The 17272-nt window shown below is 39.2% G+C and overlaps 1 long non-coding RNA gene across 1 annotated transcript; it reads right to left on the reverse strand.

Moving 5' to 3' along the window:
- Window positions 1-10006: 10006 nt before the first annotated feature.
- Window positions 10007-12217, reverse strand: LOC103322623 (uncharacterized). Its single transcript, XR_016122956.1, has 4 exons — window positions 11955-12217; window positions 11623-11678; window positions 10606-10950; window positions 10007-10460 (listed from the first exon to the last, which is right to left on the reverse strand). It is a non-coding gene; the product is annotated as an uncharacterized LOC103322623 (long non-coding RNA).
- Between the last annotated feature and the right edge of the window lie 5055 nt (window positions 12218-17272).

Here is a 17272-nt window from a genome sequence, read left to right on the forward strand (position 1 = left end):
ACTTCCAGCAGTTTGTCCTTTGTCGTGGCAAGAGGGGGGCTAGGGCAGCTACTATTCATGTGAATAGTGGCTGCCGTTGCTAAAAGCAATGTGTTTTTCCACCAGTTGCTATGGCAAAGGGAAAATTTTTATTCCTTTTTTGTTTTTTCACAAATTCTTTTTACCTAAACAATTAATTTGGATAATATTTTCAGATAAGATTTTTGGGTTCCTACATGCCAATACTATTCATATCTCATAATCGGATAAATTTTCGGATAAGATTTTCGGTTTCAAATTTCAGATAAATTTCAAAATCAATACAACTAATAAAATAAAGGGAGTTTCACTAAAACACCCAAAATGGGAGCTGAAATTATAAAAAAATCCAACACCCAAAACACTTTATAAACACACCCAAAACCCATCATTACACACACTCAAAACCCATTTATATACACACCCAAAAAATATACAATTGTTGACTTTGGGGTTGATTTTGGGTGTGTTTCTATGTTTCAATAATGTTTGGGTTTTTTTATAAATACATGTCTAGGATTGGGTTTATTTATAAATTTGTATAAAATAAAATACATGAATTACAACTAATTTTTAAAACAAAACATTAAAATACAATGAAATGAAAGACAACCAAACTAACTTAATGGTTTTGATCATTTAACCAATCCATGTTGCTAGGTCCATTGTCACGAAAAAGTCTTCGTCTCATAACATCCCTTCGTTCTAGCTTCCAAAATTGTTTTGTTTCAGGGGACATATGACTTGTATCCCTGGCCATGGTTTCCCGATCATTCTTCTCAATGTTTTGTTTGCGTACATACTCCATTTCTTTTGCATATTCTACTTGAAATGCCTTCTCATCTTCTTGGGTTTTCATGTCTATTTCAATCCTCAGGGCGCTTTACCTTGCAATTTCCTCTAAAAATTTTGATGTATTATTGGTAGAATTACTCCCTCACTTCGCCTTCACCGCCTTCCTCCCAGTAGGCTTCGACTCCCTTTGGATGTGTGAGTCTTGACTAATAGGGGAATCCGATGCCGGTGAGTCATGGAGTGACGTCTTGTTCAACACCACTGTTGGACTCGTTGGAATAATTCGAAATTTCTTACAATTCTTCACCACCTCTCAACATTGGGTATGGTTGAAAGTTTTTTTGCCTTACCCAATAGCACCATTCCACATTTGTGTTTACATAATCTATATAAAAAATATATATATTGGAAATGGAAGAAACTTAAAAAAAATATTGGCAATGCAACAAATATAAACAAAATAATGGAAATGCAAGAAATTTTAACAATTTATTGGAAATGCAAGAAATATAAACAAAATATAGAAATTGCAAGAAACATTTAAATAAATATTGGAAATACAAGAAATATTAACAAAATATAGAAATTGTGAGAAACATTTAATTAAAAATTAATAGGACATTAAAATTAATAAAACGAAAATTACAAATAATTTACCTCATTGCTAAGATTTTCCTCGCTTATATGGTTGTCCATCATTTTTGCCAAGGCATCTCTCTATTTCTCCAACTCTTTATTGAGAATTTTCTACGTACTAGATAATGCCATTTCCTTACGGGTCGAACTCGATCATTCACAAAATTCAGCTTGAAATTTTTTCAACATGTTAATGCTCTTTTTGGGAGGGTCAACTTAGAGAGAAGTGGAGTGTCTTCAGCAGGGGAGAAGGTGAGGACCTTTGGAATGGGGAGAACTTGCAGAAGACAAAATGGAAGAAGCGTCGTCAAGCTTCGGACACCAGTATGGTGCCTGCCAAAGGCTCTCCGATGCTTAAGTCAGCTATGAGTGGTAATTTTGGCAGAGTAATACTAAAGGTGAGAAAATAGTTACCCCTTTTACTCGGGTACCGTTCCATATTTATAGGGAAGTGAAAGTGGAAGGTTTGCATAAAATTTCGATGTGGGACTTCGTGTAAGTTGCTGTAGTGGTGACACATGTCCTTGGAGATTAGGTTCGGTAGTTGGGAGCTTGGTAGTCGGGAGCTTCGGTAGGTGTCTACCGCTTTGGAAGAGTGTCTTCCTTCAGCAGGAGAGAAGGCATGTCTGTCTTGGTGCTAGTCATTTTGATACTGGATCTGCTCAGTTGATTATGGTATAAACAGTAGTCCTCCAAGCTCGCGGTCAAGAAGTAACTTATGGGTTGGGAACTTGTGAGATTTTTGTGTAATCATGACCCAGCATTCCAGATTCAGTGGGAGCCACAGGGCATTCCCTAGTCCCTCAAGTTGGCAAGTTAGAAGTTGAGTCAACCCTTGGAAGGGATGGTGAAAGTTGTGTGAGCTCCTAGAATTGTTGATGGCTGGGTACCTGGGTGTCTCGGCAAGGGCTCAATGAATTGGAGCTGGGCTTCGTCAGCGCCATTCTATCTGGTAAGGTTGTCTTCGGCAAGGGTAATAGATAGGTCCTTGGTCCCTAAGATGCAACACCACACTTGGTTTTCAAGGCATTTAATGGCTTAAGTAAGGCCCTTCCTTTTGCATGGCCCTTGCCGTTCGGCAAGACCCCCACTTTTATTTTTATTTTTTTATGCCTTGGGCCTTTGGTAATTTCGGCATGATCCTTGTCATTCGGCAAGTGACCAAGATAGCCTGGGTTTTCGGTAAGGAGTGCCGTGTGGGACTTGTGGAGCTGGGATTGGGCTTGGCCATTGGGGTTGGGCTCTTGGGATGTTGTTAGATCTTGGGTTTTGGGAGATGTGTGCATGTCCCTTTTACATAAGACCTCCGGCCGTTCGGCAGGGTCTTCTTCCTATTGCTAGAGTGTTCCTTTAGCAAGGTCACACGATAAATTTTGCAAGAGGCTGGGCAAGGTCACCGTCTTCAAGATCCGGGTCAGAGCTTAAGTGGGATTGCGTCTTTAGGCATTAGATCGAGCCTTGCCGAACGGCAAGGCTGATTAAAAGGTATTTTCGTGAGATTCAGTTTGTCTCAAGGTGATCCCCTAGTGTATTGTATTTTCGTGTATCCCTCACTTCAACATGTCCCTTGCCGTTCGGCAAGTGGAGTTTCGAAACATTCTTGGTCTTGGCGGCTCGCAGGGAATGGTGCAGGAATTAGGCCTTGGCAAGGTAGAACGTTTTTCGAGTTACGTCTCTTTGGGGTTTCGGCATACATTCCTTCGGCAAGGTCTTTTTGAAGGGTGTCGTTCGGCAGCACATGTGGAGATAAGATTTTTCAAAGCCTCCCTTTGTTTGTTCAACCCTTGCCATTCAGCAAGGGTTGATTGAGTAAATTTTTGTTTTTGAGGGGCTTTGTAGTTCTGCAAGTATTTTGACTCGGCAAAGTTGTTTGTTGTTTTATGAAATTTGGGAACCAACTCTTTCCGTTCAGCAACAAAAGAGGTCTTCTCAATCTTGGTAGGTGGAGCTGGGCCTTTGTCTCGTTTGGCAAGAAGCCAAACTGGGTTTACGATTTTGGACCGGTTTGGAGCTGGGCTTCGAAAGGTTCCGCAGGTGAGCATTGGAAAGGTCGGATTCTTGAATTCCTCAATTTCTTCTGCGTGCTTCTTGCCGTTTGGCTGGTGGGCATTAAAAAGGTCGGATTGGTGAGGCTGCTGGGCTTGACCTTGTTCTGAAAGGGGTCGGGCCTCGGGTTTTGGTCAAGAATTTTGGCAAGATATGATTAAGGGCTTGGAGCTGGGCCCCTTTGTCGTGTCGTTGAAACTTGGATTGAGTAACACTCAGTGAGACTTTTTGCAAGTCCCCTCATTTTTCTTCTCCACGGGCCTTGCCGTTCGGCAAGGCCTTTACTTCCTTTCTTCATTTGTTTTTCATTTGAATTTCAAATTGTGGAGCACACAAGGAATTTGAGAGTGAAGGTGAAGGGGTGCTAGGATTTTCTCGTGAATCAGCATTGTACCCTTGAGGCTTTATAAATAGAAGCTTGGGGTGAAGAAGGTATCACACTTGTGACTTTGAGAAAAATTTCTAGAAAGTGAGAAGGAGATGAGGAAATTTCAGCGAGATACACTAGTGGTGGTGCTGTGGCCAAGGTGATTTCTAGTGTCTCCTTCATGGTGGTGCGAACAAGGTTAGACCTCATTTCCTTTGAACTTTTGAATTGAAATGTCCTTATTGGTATGAACATGTTGAAGACTAGGATGAACACCTTGAATATGAGTATGAACGTGATGAACACCTTGAACATTGATATGAACTTGTTGAATGTATGCTTATAGATCAAAGAGCATGTAGGTGTGCCATCCTTTTTGTGTTCTTGTGTTTCAATCCTCTTTACATGTGCATTAGTTCCTTTTCCTTGTTTCTACATATTGTAGTTTGAAAATTCTGGCAAAGAAAATCATGACCCCCTTTGCCTTTGGTGGGGAAGATATTGAAAGTGAGGAGCCAAGCCAGTATGTGTGTTTCGATGGTGAGAGTTTCAAGACAGAGGGTGTGGTAGAAGGTGTTATAGAGAGTAGGATGGTAAGGTTTGAAGGTGAGGAAGGGAGCCATCAGTGGATTCTGGGTCAGCTGCATATAGGGAGATGCAGAGGAATTATAAAGAGTTAGAGGCTATAGCTTATCGAGTTCTGGCCTTGCCTCATACACCAGAGGTGGGCTCAAGCAATCGGCATCACCGTCGGGTTTGTAGGCGTAGCCGTGGCTTCAGCTTCGGATGGAGTGGAAATACTGGTTGGTGTCCCTTTGGCGAAGTGGAATACACTTACAGAGGTAAAGGTGGCCTAACCGAGCGAGTTTAGTGTCCCACTCTCGGTGGGCTTGAGGTTACCCACTGCTTGCTGATATGGTTAGATATCCTCTGGAGGGATGTGTGTTGATTTTCACGGATATGTACCAGCATGGTTTTAAATTACCGTTTCATCCTTGAGTGTAGATCATGTTGGCCAAGCTGAGGTATGCATCAAGGCAATATAACCCCAACTTTTGGATTCTTCTGCATGGGGTTTACATTGCTTGGTGGTTGGCTGGTTTCGGGGAGCCAATGTTTGAGCAGTTCATGTACTTGATTTCGAAGCAACAGGGAAATTTTGGTGGGTACAAGCCAATTGCCGAAAGGCAAAAGAGAGGGGTTATTTCATTACTCGGATGCCTTCTACTCAGAAATCTTGGAGTAACAACTTGTGTTTGGCTTATGGTGATTGGGAGTGTCCACCCAGGAAAACCATCACCAAACATATTCCTACCCACTTACAGTTTATAGGTCCTTAGTCCCCTCCTTCAAGACTTGATTGTTGTTACGTTGTGTTTTAACTGCTTTCATTCTTGGTTCTCCTTTGATTGCTTTTGCAACTATAAATGGCTAAGTAGTATCTAACATTTGGTGCAGGTTCAGTGAAATAGTATCTAACCAAATTTGTTGTTGTCATATTGACATACATCCTTGGAAATGGGCCCCCACTTCACCGAACCTGCATCAAAGGTTAGATACTACTTAGCCATTTATAGTTGCAGAAGCAATCAAAGGAGAACCAAGAACAAAAGCAGTTAAAACACAATGTAACAACAATCAAGTCTTGAAGGAGGGGACTAAGGACCTATAAACTGTAAGTGAGCAGGAATATGTTTGATGACGATCTTCCCGGGCAGACACTCCCAATCACCATAGGCCAAACACCACCTGTTCCTCGGATTTCTGAGTAGAAGGTATTCGACTAATGAAATAACCCTCTCTTTTGCCTTTCAGAATTGGCTTATACTAACCAAAATTCCATGTTGCTTCGAAATCGAGTACAAGTACATGAATGCTGAAATGTTGGCTCCCCAAACTAGCCAACCACCAAGCAATGTAAACCCCATGCGAAGAATCCAAAGTTGGGTTGTATTGGCGCATACCCGACTTAGCTAGCATGATCTGCGCCAAGAATGAAACGGTAATCTGAAGCCATGCTGGTACATATCCGTAAAAATCAACACACATCCTCCGAAGGATATCTAACCACATCGGCGACAATGGTAACTTCAAGCCCACCGAGGGTGGGACACTAAACTCTATCAGCTCGGCGGGTTTACCTCTGTAAGTGTATTCGCCGCCAAAGGGACACCAACCCTTATTTCCACTCCATCGAAGCTAAAGACACGCTACGCCCACACCCTAATGATGATGCTGATTGCTCGAGCCCACCTGGTGAATGAGGCAACGCTAGAACTCGATAAGCTATAGCCTCTAACTCTTTATAATTCCTCAGCATCTCCGTCTATGCAGCTAACCCGAATCCACTGATGGCTCCACCCTTTACCTTCGAACCTTACCATCCTACTCTCTATAACACCTTCTACCACACCCTCTGTCTCGGAACTCTCACATTTGGAACACATATATTGACTTGGCTCCTCACTTTCAGTATCTTTCTCACCAAAGGCAAAGGGGTCATGACTTTCTCTACTAGAACTTTCAGACATCTACAATATGCAGAAACAAGGAAAAGGAACTAATGCACATGTAAAGAGGATTGAAACACAAGAACACAAAAAGGATGGCACACCTACATGCTCTTTGATCTATAAGCATACATTCAACAAGTTCATATCAATGTTCAAGGTGTTCATCAAGTTCATACTCATATTCAAGGTGCTCATCCTAGTCTTCAACATGTTCATACCAAAAAGGATATTTCAATTCAAAAGTTCAAAGGAAATGAGGTCTAATCTTGTTCGCACCATTACGAAGGAGGCCGGAAATCACCTTGGCCACAACACCACCACTAGTGTATCTCGCCGGAATTTCCTCCTCTCCTTCTCACCTTCTAGAAATTTTTCTCAAAGTCTCAAGTGTGATACCTTCTTCACCCCAAGCTCCTATTTATAAAGCCTCAAAGGTACCAACGCCTCGGTTCACGAGAAAACCCTAGCACCCCTTCACCTTCCCTCTCAAATTCCTTGTACCTACTCCACAAAGGTACATCCTTGCCGAAACTACAAAGTCTCTCGAAGATAAAAAATTATTCAATCCACCCTTGCCTTGGCAAGGGTTGAACAGACAAAGGGAGGCTTCGAAAAATCTTCTCTTCACATGTGTTGCCGAACAGCACCCTTAAAAAGACCTTGCGAAGGAATGTGTGCCGAAACCTTAAGGAGACGGAACTCGAAAAACCTTCTTTCTACCCTTGCCGAAGGCCTAATTCCCTAGACCACTCCCCTACTAAGCTGCCGAAGACCAATAATGTTCCAAAACTACCCTTGTTGAACGGCAAGGGATATGCTCAAGTGGAGGATACACGAAAATACCCACACAAAAATACAATACACCAGGGGATCATCTTACAGAAGCCGTGACCAACACCTCTCGAACTCTTGCGACCGACTGGATCTCATGAAAATAGCTTCTGATCAGCCTTGCCATTCAGCAAGGCTCAATCTAATGCCTAGAGATGCAATCCCACTTAAGCTCTGACCCGAATCTTCAAGATGGTGACCTTGCCGATTGCCCAGCCCCTTGCAAAATTTATTGTGAGACCTTGCTAAACGAACACTAGAGCGATAAGAAGAAGACCCTGCCGAACAGCATGAGGTCTTATGTAAAAGGGACATGCACACCTCTCCCAAAACCTTAGATCTAACAACATCCCAAGAGCCCATCCCCAATGGCCAAGCCCAATCCCAGCTCCAAAAGGCCCAACAAGCACTCGTTGTCGAAAGCCCAGGCTATCTTGGTCACTTACCGAACGGCAAGGACCATGCCGAAATTACCAAAGGCCCAAGGCGTAAAAAATAAAAATAAAAATAAAAAGGGGGTTCCTGCCAAATGGCAAAGGCCATGCAAAAGGAAGGGCCTTACTAAAGCCATTAGATGCCTTGAAAATCAAGTGTGGTGCTACATCTTAGGGACTAAGGACCCGTCTATTACCTTTGCCGAAGACAACCTTACCAGATGGAATGGCGCTAATGAAGCCCAGCTCCAATTCATTGAGCCTTTGCTAAGACACCCAGGTACCCAGCTACCAACAATTCTAGAAGCTCACACAACTTTCACCGTCTCTACCAAGGGTTGACGCAACTTCTAGCTTGCCAACTTGGGGGACTAGGGAATGCCCTACGGCTCCCACTGAATCTGGAATGCTCGATCATGATTACTCAAAAATCTCACAAGTTCCTAACCCAGAAGTTACTTTTTAACCGCGAACTTGGGGGACTACTGTTTACACTATAATCAACCGAGCATATCCAACATCAAAACGACTAACACCAAGGCAGATATGCCTTCTCCCCTGCCAAAGGAAGACACTCTTTCAAGCGGCGGACACTGCTGAAGCTCCGACTACCAAGCTCCCAATTGCGAACCTAATCTCCAAGGATATGTGTCATCACAGAAACTGCAAATAAAAATAGAAACTGCAACAAAAATACAATGTAGATATCAATTATGTTAATAAAAAATAAATAAATAAAAGCTACAAAAATAATAATTAAATGAAAATTGCAATGCAGTTTCCAGTTTCCAAAAGTCCAATTTTGAGTTCCCTTGCTCTTGGGTAGTTCTACTCTTCTCTTGCCCACCCAATTCCTCATCTGGGTAGCCTCTACTCTTCAGATTGGTGAGGTTGAAGGCCAAGGAAAGAACAAAAATCAAATTGTAATTAAATGAAAACTACAATGCAGTTTCTAGTTTCCAAAAGACCAATTTTGAGTTCCCTTGCTCTTGGGTAGTTCTACTCTTCTCTTGCCCACCCAATTCCTCATATGGGTAGCCTCTGCTCTTCAAATTGGTGAGGTTGAAGGCCAAGGAAAGAACAAAAATCAAATTATAATTAAATGAAAACTGCAATGCAATTTCCAGTTTCCAAAAGTCCAATTTTGAGTTCCCTTGCTTTTGGGTAGTTCCACTCTTTTCTTGCCCACCCCATTCCTCCTCTGGGTAGCCTCTACTCTTCAAATTAGTGAGGTTAAAGGCCAAGGAAAGAACAAAAACCAAATTGTAATTAAATAAAAACTGCAATGCAATTTCCAATTTCCAGTTTCCAAAAGTCCAATTTTGAGTTCCCTTGCTCTTGGGTAGTTCTACTCTTTTCTTGCCCACCCCATTCCTCATATGGGTAGCCTCTACGCTTCAAATTGTGAGGTTGAAGGCCAAGGACTAGCAAAAATCCAATTGTAATTACATGAAAACTGCAATGTAGTTTCCGAAAGTCCAATTTTGAGTTTCCTTGCTCTTGGGTAGTTCTACTCTTCTCTTGCCCACTCAATTCCTCATGTAGGTAGCCTCTACTCTTCAAATTGGTGAGGTTGAAGGTCAAGGAAAGAGCAAAAATCAAATTGTAATTAAATGAAAACTGCAATGCCGTTTCCAAAACTACAATGTAGTTTGTGCAAAACTACAATGTAGTTGGTCATGTCAACTCAGTATATAAAGCTCAAATAGATCCTCCACTAGGCATTAAAGTAACTATAAAACCCAAGAGATTGGTTTTCAATTCCACAGTTAAGACAATTTCCTTCACGGTAGCAGTTTCCACACAAGTGTGCACAACATACTTTTTCGGAAGCTGACTTGGAGCGATGGAATACACACTACAAAGCAGAATGCCTTTAGTGAGGGTATTTTGTGGTACAAAAAGCCTTTTGCCGTCGGAAATCGCTTTTGACGGCAAGGTTCGTCGGAAGTCGTCGCTAAAGCGCCGGTTGGAAATACTTTTTCCGACCATTCCGTCGAAATAATGTATTTTCGACACCCATATTTCGTCGATATTGCTAATTTTTTTTATCAGAAATAGATTTTCAAAGCGACCATACAAATTCATTTCCAACAATAAATGTGGTCGCAAATACTTGCGAACCTATCGGAAATAATTTTTTATCGAGATCTTTTGTTCTTGCCATACTATTTTTTCGACCAATGACTATTTGTCGTAAATAGTATTTCCGACCCTAGATTACTATTTGTGATCAATATAATTCGTTGGAATTGTGCTTTTTTGACATGGAAGCTTGTCGAAAAAAAGTTTTTCCGACTACATTTATAAGCATTAAACGTACAAATATTTTGTCAAAAAATATAAATAATATTTCAATTGAGAAATTGTTGTTCGAAGAATAGTATATATCATCATTAATAAAAGACAAATGTAATAAATTACAAATATTCATTACAATCCTAAGCTATGTCCTATATCACTAGTCCCAAAGTCTACTTCCAATCGAACATTAAAGAGTTCGAATGCATGCTTCATAGCTTCCTTTGAATCTTCACTAATGCTGGGCTGCTGCTACTTCCCATTAATAATAACATTGTTTGTTTATCCTGCCAAAACAAGAACAGAGCTAGTTCTGTTTCCAAAACAAAGTTTTAGTCAATGTGTTAAATCAAATATATCAAGAAGGCAATACATGACAGACAGTAATGAAATAAGAACAGAAAAATAGATACAAGCACGGTAGGTGCCTAGGCGAACCTCCTTTGCAAATACAAAATCCTGAAGAGACACCCTTCCAGATAGAATCCGCTTCCATTGACGCTGTTAGTATGCTCTAACCTGTGTAAAAAAAACAAAGGTCATCATCTAACCGTGGAAATCAAGTCAACCACCAGTAAAAGCTATTTTAAGGAAAAAAAACTCAGGGCAAATACAAGATATCTATGAAACTAAAGAGGTAACATGGGAACATGGATTGACTTACAACCAATGGACGTCCTATCTTTTGCTCTTCACCCTTGATTTTATCAAACCAGTTCAAGTACAATCAAAAGGAATAGCACATGCTTTTGTACCTCATACATATCCTGATGTTCAAAAAAAAGTCTCAAAGACTGCTCCATTGTCTTGGCAACAGCCCCACATGTATCCCTGCGAACTGTCATGGACAATCTGTTCAGGGCTTTCATAACTGTAACCAACATAACGCTTCTTAATAAGGAGGAAGCACGGGCTATAAACTTTTTCCATCTTCCAAACAATTGGATTTGGTTTCATAGCAGTAATTTCAGATGCAATCTCATGTCCAATCTGAAAAGAATCTTCAATGCTGTGTAAACACAAAAGAAAGTTAATTTGCCCCATTTACATATGAGAGAAAGAGAGAAAAAAAGTGATGGAACAATCTCCATTGACCCACAGGCAATTGACATAAATAGACCACATACAACAGTCTAAACTCATGATATGTCATTATGCCTAATCAAACACACAGTAATGAAAAAGAACAAATCAGAAGAATTTACTGTATCCTATTATTACCTTATAGGATGACCATGTACAATTTGACTATTATTAACTTGTAGGATGACCATGTATGCTTCTATTCTATGTTTTGATCTCTCTTTCTAATCTTATTATTTCTATAAAATCTTTTATGTTCTCTGTTTTTTATCTCTCTTTTTTTTTTTATTGTCTATAACTCAAAATCAACCAATAGACCCAAATGAAAATGAAAAATCAAATATATAAAGACTATATAATGTTCTCTGCAAACACGGCTATAATGTTCTCTGCAAGCACTCCTCTCTAAATAGTTGATGAAGCATTCAGATCCAATTCCTCTTCTCAAATATAGACCAAAATTACAAGATACAGAGTGATGACAAATATACAGAAGGAACCAAAGATGAGGTCTGGTTCCCACCATGTATAATCTGAAATCATAAATTGCTATATAAAAAAATTAAAATAAAGAGCAAGGATAGGTTGAGATTATTACCTTGATTGGAAGAGCAAACAACCTTGTAAGATTGAAAGGCAGGGAGGAGCGAGAATCTGAAAACCAAAGATGAGGTCTGGTTTCATCAGATCAAAAAGATTACTAAACCAAAAGGCAGACATGGAAAACCCATCTATTATCAAGGAAATATAATGGAAACCAAAGAAGAGACCAATTCCAGAAATTACCCTAATAAAAATCTTCCTTCTACCTATCATGGAACTCACGATCCCACAATACCATATGATGGCGGATCTACCTAGACCTTCCTTCTACCTTTCATAAATTTGTATCTAAATAACTGAGGTGAGATGAGACGAGATGGAACTTACCTGAAATTGAGATAGAGGCAGCGGCGACGAGATGATGAGAGGAGACGGCGATGGCGAGTGACTTCTTCGATTGGAGCAACGACGGCAAAAATGGAGCGATGGTGGGTGTGGGTTCAACTCAAAGTGATATTTGTGAGAACTGGAGAGTTTGTAGATGAGAAGGAGGAAGTGAGGGTTTGGGTCAGAAAAAGCTTGAGATAGAGCGAGTTAGGGTTTTTTTTGTGTTTCTTTGGTTTTTTTTTTTTTTTAGGCAAAGTGTTAGACACAAAATTTAAATGGAGCCAAAAAAAAGGGCGGCAGGAGAAAAAACATTTGGGGGAAAGCGAGCGCAAAATTTATTACCGAGGGTATTTGGCGTCCCTCGGAAAAACGTCGTCGCAAATATGCTTTTTTTTATATAGTAATTAACTTTTAATTTCATAACAAATAAATTGAAAAATAAGAAAAATACACTAAAAAATCCTATGAACTCCTTGTGACATCCTCTTCACCTTAAAACTCTAAAAATCTAATTTTTGAATTATAAAAATACAAAGTAATAACAAAACTCAACTTTATTCATAAACAAATCAAAACATTATGTCACGTAACACTCTTGTTTATTGGATCCAATGATTCTCATTAACTGAAACATGTGGAATCAATGGTGGAACCAAGAATTTATATAGGGCCTGACTATATTCTTTTTTCTTGGCTTCTTCTATAATATAATATAAAATGATTCAAATTGTCTATAAATTTATTTTTTGATAAGGACGCTAAAGCCCGAAAATAGCATAACTAAACGCGAACGAGGACTATAGTTTAGTTAAATTTAGAAATTTGTTTTCCAAACACTACACAAATAAGTACAACCAAACCCAAAAAAAAAAAACACAAATCAATAGAACTAAAAATTGGAGCCAATTAATTAGCAAACAAACAACCATTGAATAAAGATCAGAAACTTGAGAAATAAAGGTGAGGTAATAACCTTAGATTGTATGCAAATTGGGGAAGATTCGGAGCTTAGTACCATTGATTTAATGATGTTCTAATATATTGATGTTGTATTTGAGTTTGACCAACCACAAACAATAATGGAGCATGAAAATAAGTGTAAGTTGTGTTATTTTAATGTCATAATGTTTTACTGTTCCTTTTTAAAATCTTTTTGTAAGTTGTGTTTGTTTGATCTTGTCCCTTTCTGTTGGCTGAGAATTAAAAAAAAAAAGTGATATATGTGGCTATGAGATAGTAGGCTAAAGATAAAAGAGTTTGTAGCAATTTTCGGTGCATTTTTACTATTTTTATTTAATTTTTTTTATGAATTGTTTAAGATAAAAACAATAAATAGTCAGAAAATAACACATGTCGCCATATTATAGGCCTCCTATCAGAAACACTGACATAGTTCCTTTAAGAGGCTAACACATGTCAATCCATTCTATTTCATAGTATTTCTTTAAGATTTAACTTTTATGATTCATAATAAATAAATTTAAAATAAAAAAATATAGCGAAAATTCCTAGAAACTCCTTGTGACATTCTCTTAGCCTTAAAGCTCAAAAAATCTAATTTTGAATTATAAAATACAAAGTAATAACAAAAACTCAATTTTGTTTATAGACAAATCCGACGGAATGAGAAGCCTCTAAAAAAATAGTCGAACAATTCCGACCGAATGAGAAGTTGCTCAGAAATAGTCAAACAATTCCGAGGGAATGAGAAGCTCCTAGAAATAGGCAAACAATTCCGACGGAATGAGAAACCCCTCGAAATAATCGTCTTATTTCCGACAAAAATAGTTTTTGTCGTTAATAAAATTGGCGCCAAGTTTTCCCTCCAAATAAATTACATTTCCGACGACCTTATAGACTTTTTCCGAGGGTAGTTCCTTTGTCGGAAATAAATTTCAGCCCCATGAAATATTTCCAACGGATAACATTTTTTGGTCGGAAAAAACACTTTTACCGAGGGAGTTTCGGGACCCTCGGAAAAAGTTGGTCGGTAATGACACTTTTTTTTGTAGTGACATGTTGTGACAAGTCCCATATCAATGAGAACACAGATACTTCTCAGAGTAGCAATTTCAATAAGAAACATAGACAACTACTTCTCATGATGCTCTGTTTAGATGCTCAGGAAAATAAAAAAGAAACAACGAAAGGAAAGAATGAAAAAAAATCAAACATATGAATACACAGTGAACTTTTTCCTAAATCCCCAGTTCTATAAAGAAATCATAACAGAAATCATATGAATCATTTTTTTTCTTGCATTACTTTTCTGGCATTCTTGGCAACCAAATATACAAGTTCCCAACTTATTAAAGAAATTCACATCATATGACCAAAATAATTCTCTATAAAAAAAAATATGACCACAAATAAATAAAAAATAAAAAAATGCCATTGGTAACCCCTCAAAATTCAAAACCCAAAACCCAATATCCAAATTGCAAATCCTAGAGTTATTGGAATCTAATAAAGCAAGAAATAAAGAGAGAGAAAAAAATAGAAAAGCACATGAACAATTTCATTGAACCTGAAAGTATGTTTAACGAATTTGATGGCAGCCTAAAATTGGTCTTTGGTCCAATCACCATCTTCTCCAAGCAACTGCATAGGGCAAGAGCCGTTGATGAGCTTCTGAAGTAAGAAAAAGAACCTTTCATCACTTGAATTGTAACAACCCGGTCCTTAATTAATATTTAATTATTAATTTATTCCACTAAAAGACCATTATACCCTTAGAATATTTTAATAATATAAAAGTTGACTTTTTGACCGGGAAGGAATTTTGGGATTTCAGTTATACCATTGCGTAGAGCGCAGTGAGATGAGTCCGTAGACACGTAATGGACTCAAATCGGAGTTGTAACGAAGGAGTTAGGATTAAAAGAAGTTCAGTGGCATAACCGTAAATATTGCGAAGTTTAGTAGTTTTAAACCCAGAATTCTGCATTTCGGGCAGGGGGAGCAGCCGACTTCGGGAGGTGTTTTCTCTCAACTCCGACCCCCGATTCGAGCAAGACCAGTTTCGTTAGAACCACCACACTTCCCTCTTCCAGCCCCAGCCTTTTTTTGCCCGATCCACCGCATAAACTTTCGCCGGCTCGTTCTCCGTCATCCGGCCACCATTTCCGGTGATCCAGGTATGGAAACTCATCTATTTCTCGAGCCCTAGCTGCTGGTTGGATAGGATTTCAGAAATTTCAAGCGTAGATAGCTTGATTTACGAGTTAGGTTTTAGCCAGTTATGAGAGCACAGTTCCGGCTAGTTTTTGGGGTAGATCCAAGAACAAAAGTGGATCCAAATAGGGTGTTATACCTATGGTAGGAGTCTTGAGCCGTGGTTTAGAGTTTTTCCAGCGGAGTGTTATCGCTTTAGGCACCATGCGCTGCCAGCGCGTGTGGTGGTGCGTGGGCAGCAGGGTGGGGACCATAGTCAGCTCTAGAATAATCTCATTGTCCCCACGAGCATGTAGGATTTCGTGGATCTTAATTCGGATAACGTTTGAACCCCGAACGGATCTCGCCTAGTGTGTGATTTCCGGGTTCAATACGTTTGAACCGTTGGATCGTAACCATTTTCAGATATGTTAATCTGAGTAATTCCAGGATCGTATAGTAGTTGACAAAACGTAAAACGAAGTCGAATGCTCCAGGGAATGTCAGCCCTAGTGCGAGTTTACGGATAAATAAACCGATTCTGATAAGCGAAGCGATTGCGGATCGAGGAGCGAGGAAAGAATTACGTGTGGCTTGATCCTCAATAAAGTGCGTAGGCGAGCCTACGATTATCAGTGCAGCCACGAGTTAGGGGCTCGGGGTTTATATTACTGTTTTGAGCATTTTGGTCATTTACGACCCACGGTTACCAAGTGTTAGTTTTAAACAGGTTTCGATCCGGATTCCAAAGTGAAAATTGGGTCAGGTCGTTTCATGAATAATCGAACCTAACTTTGTGTGCTGAAGAGAAAAACTTTGCTGCAGCAACCATGGTTGCCTCTGTCCCAGAACTTATTGTAACAGATTTTCCCCTCCTTACATTTTCATCTTTACCAGCAAATGATGAAACAAAGAAGCATGAACTGATCAATGAACTCAATCTTGTTGAGCCACTGCTTTCTTTCTTCTTGTCCTTGACCATCTTGCTTGTCAAATATTCGACTTGCAATATGTATCAGATGAACAGAAGTAGAATTCGATGACTATTAGGGGCTACATCTGGTTGTAATGGTGATGGAAGGCGTTAGGCGAGCGAAGAGAGGAAGCGAAAGGTCCGGCTGCGGGAGGGTTTTAGGAAGAAGAAGAAGAAGAAGAAGGTGCTGGTACCGTGATTGATTTTCCATGTCAGCTATTTTGCAAGGGTAGCTCGAGCGTAGTTTAAAGAGTCATTTAAGTTTTAAAGATGGGCCAGGCTTGTTAAGAACAAGGTAGCATTGTCTTTTATATTTTTATTTGTAAGCTGGTCTTCTTTAGTCTAATTCAAAATAACAATTCTTTCTTAAGTCTTAAAACCCAAACAAAAATATTCAATGTCTTGAATACTAATTAATAAAAGTTACTTATGTCTAGTACTTAATTTTTTATTTTTTATTTTATAGTGTTGGTGAACTTTATTATTATTATTAGAGCAACTCCACCCATTTGCCCATGGCAAGGGGGAGAGCTAGGGCAGCTACTATTCACGTGAATAGTGGTTGTCCTTGCAAATCAAAATTTTGTGTTTCCACCCGTTGCCCTTGCTAAGGGCAGTTACTATTTATTTTTTTGTTTTATTCACAATTTTTTTAACCTCAATAATTAATTTGGATAATATTTTAGGATTAGATTTTAGGGTTCCTACATGTCAATACTATTCATATCTCATAATCGGATAAAATTTTCAATTTCAAATTTCAAATAAATTAAAAAAAAATTGGCTGGTATTTATAGAAAAAAATTCATTAATTTTGGGTATTTTTAAAAAATTTGAATTTTTTCCAGTATTTTATTGCAAAAAAATTGGCTTGGATTGGAGAAAAAATCGGATCGGAGGCAGGATGACGCCACGTGGCAAAAAATCAAATCGGTGGGAGTCAGAGTGGTCTTTGTAGGCTGTCAGCCAATTTTGGATCTCCGGTGAAGCTGCTTTAGGCCAGAGTTAGTGGGTCCCACACCCGGGCCTGGGCTGCTCCGCTGGAACACAATTTTTTTTTTTTTCCCCCTAGCCTTGGGCTAGGCTCATGGATGGAAAGGCCCTTATGTTAGAAGATTTTTGATTGGGTAATGGTTTCGAGTTTTTCCTTTTATTTATATTTTTTGTGTTGGAGGGCTTTATTATCAGTTTT

Source organism: Prunus mume, linkage group LG8 (genome assembly GCF_029339155.1).
Source record: "Prunus mume cultivar Tortuosa linkage group LG8, ASM2933915v1, whole genome shotgun sequence".
Taxonomy (NCBI): Eukaryota; Viridiplantae; Streptophyta; class Magnoliopsida; order Rosales; family Rosaceae; genus Prunus; species Prunus mume.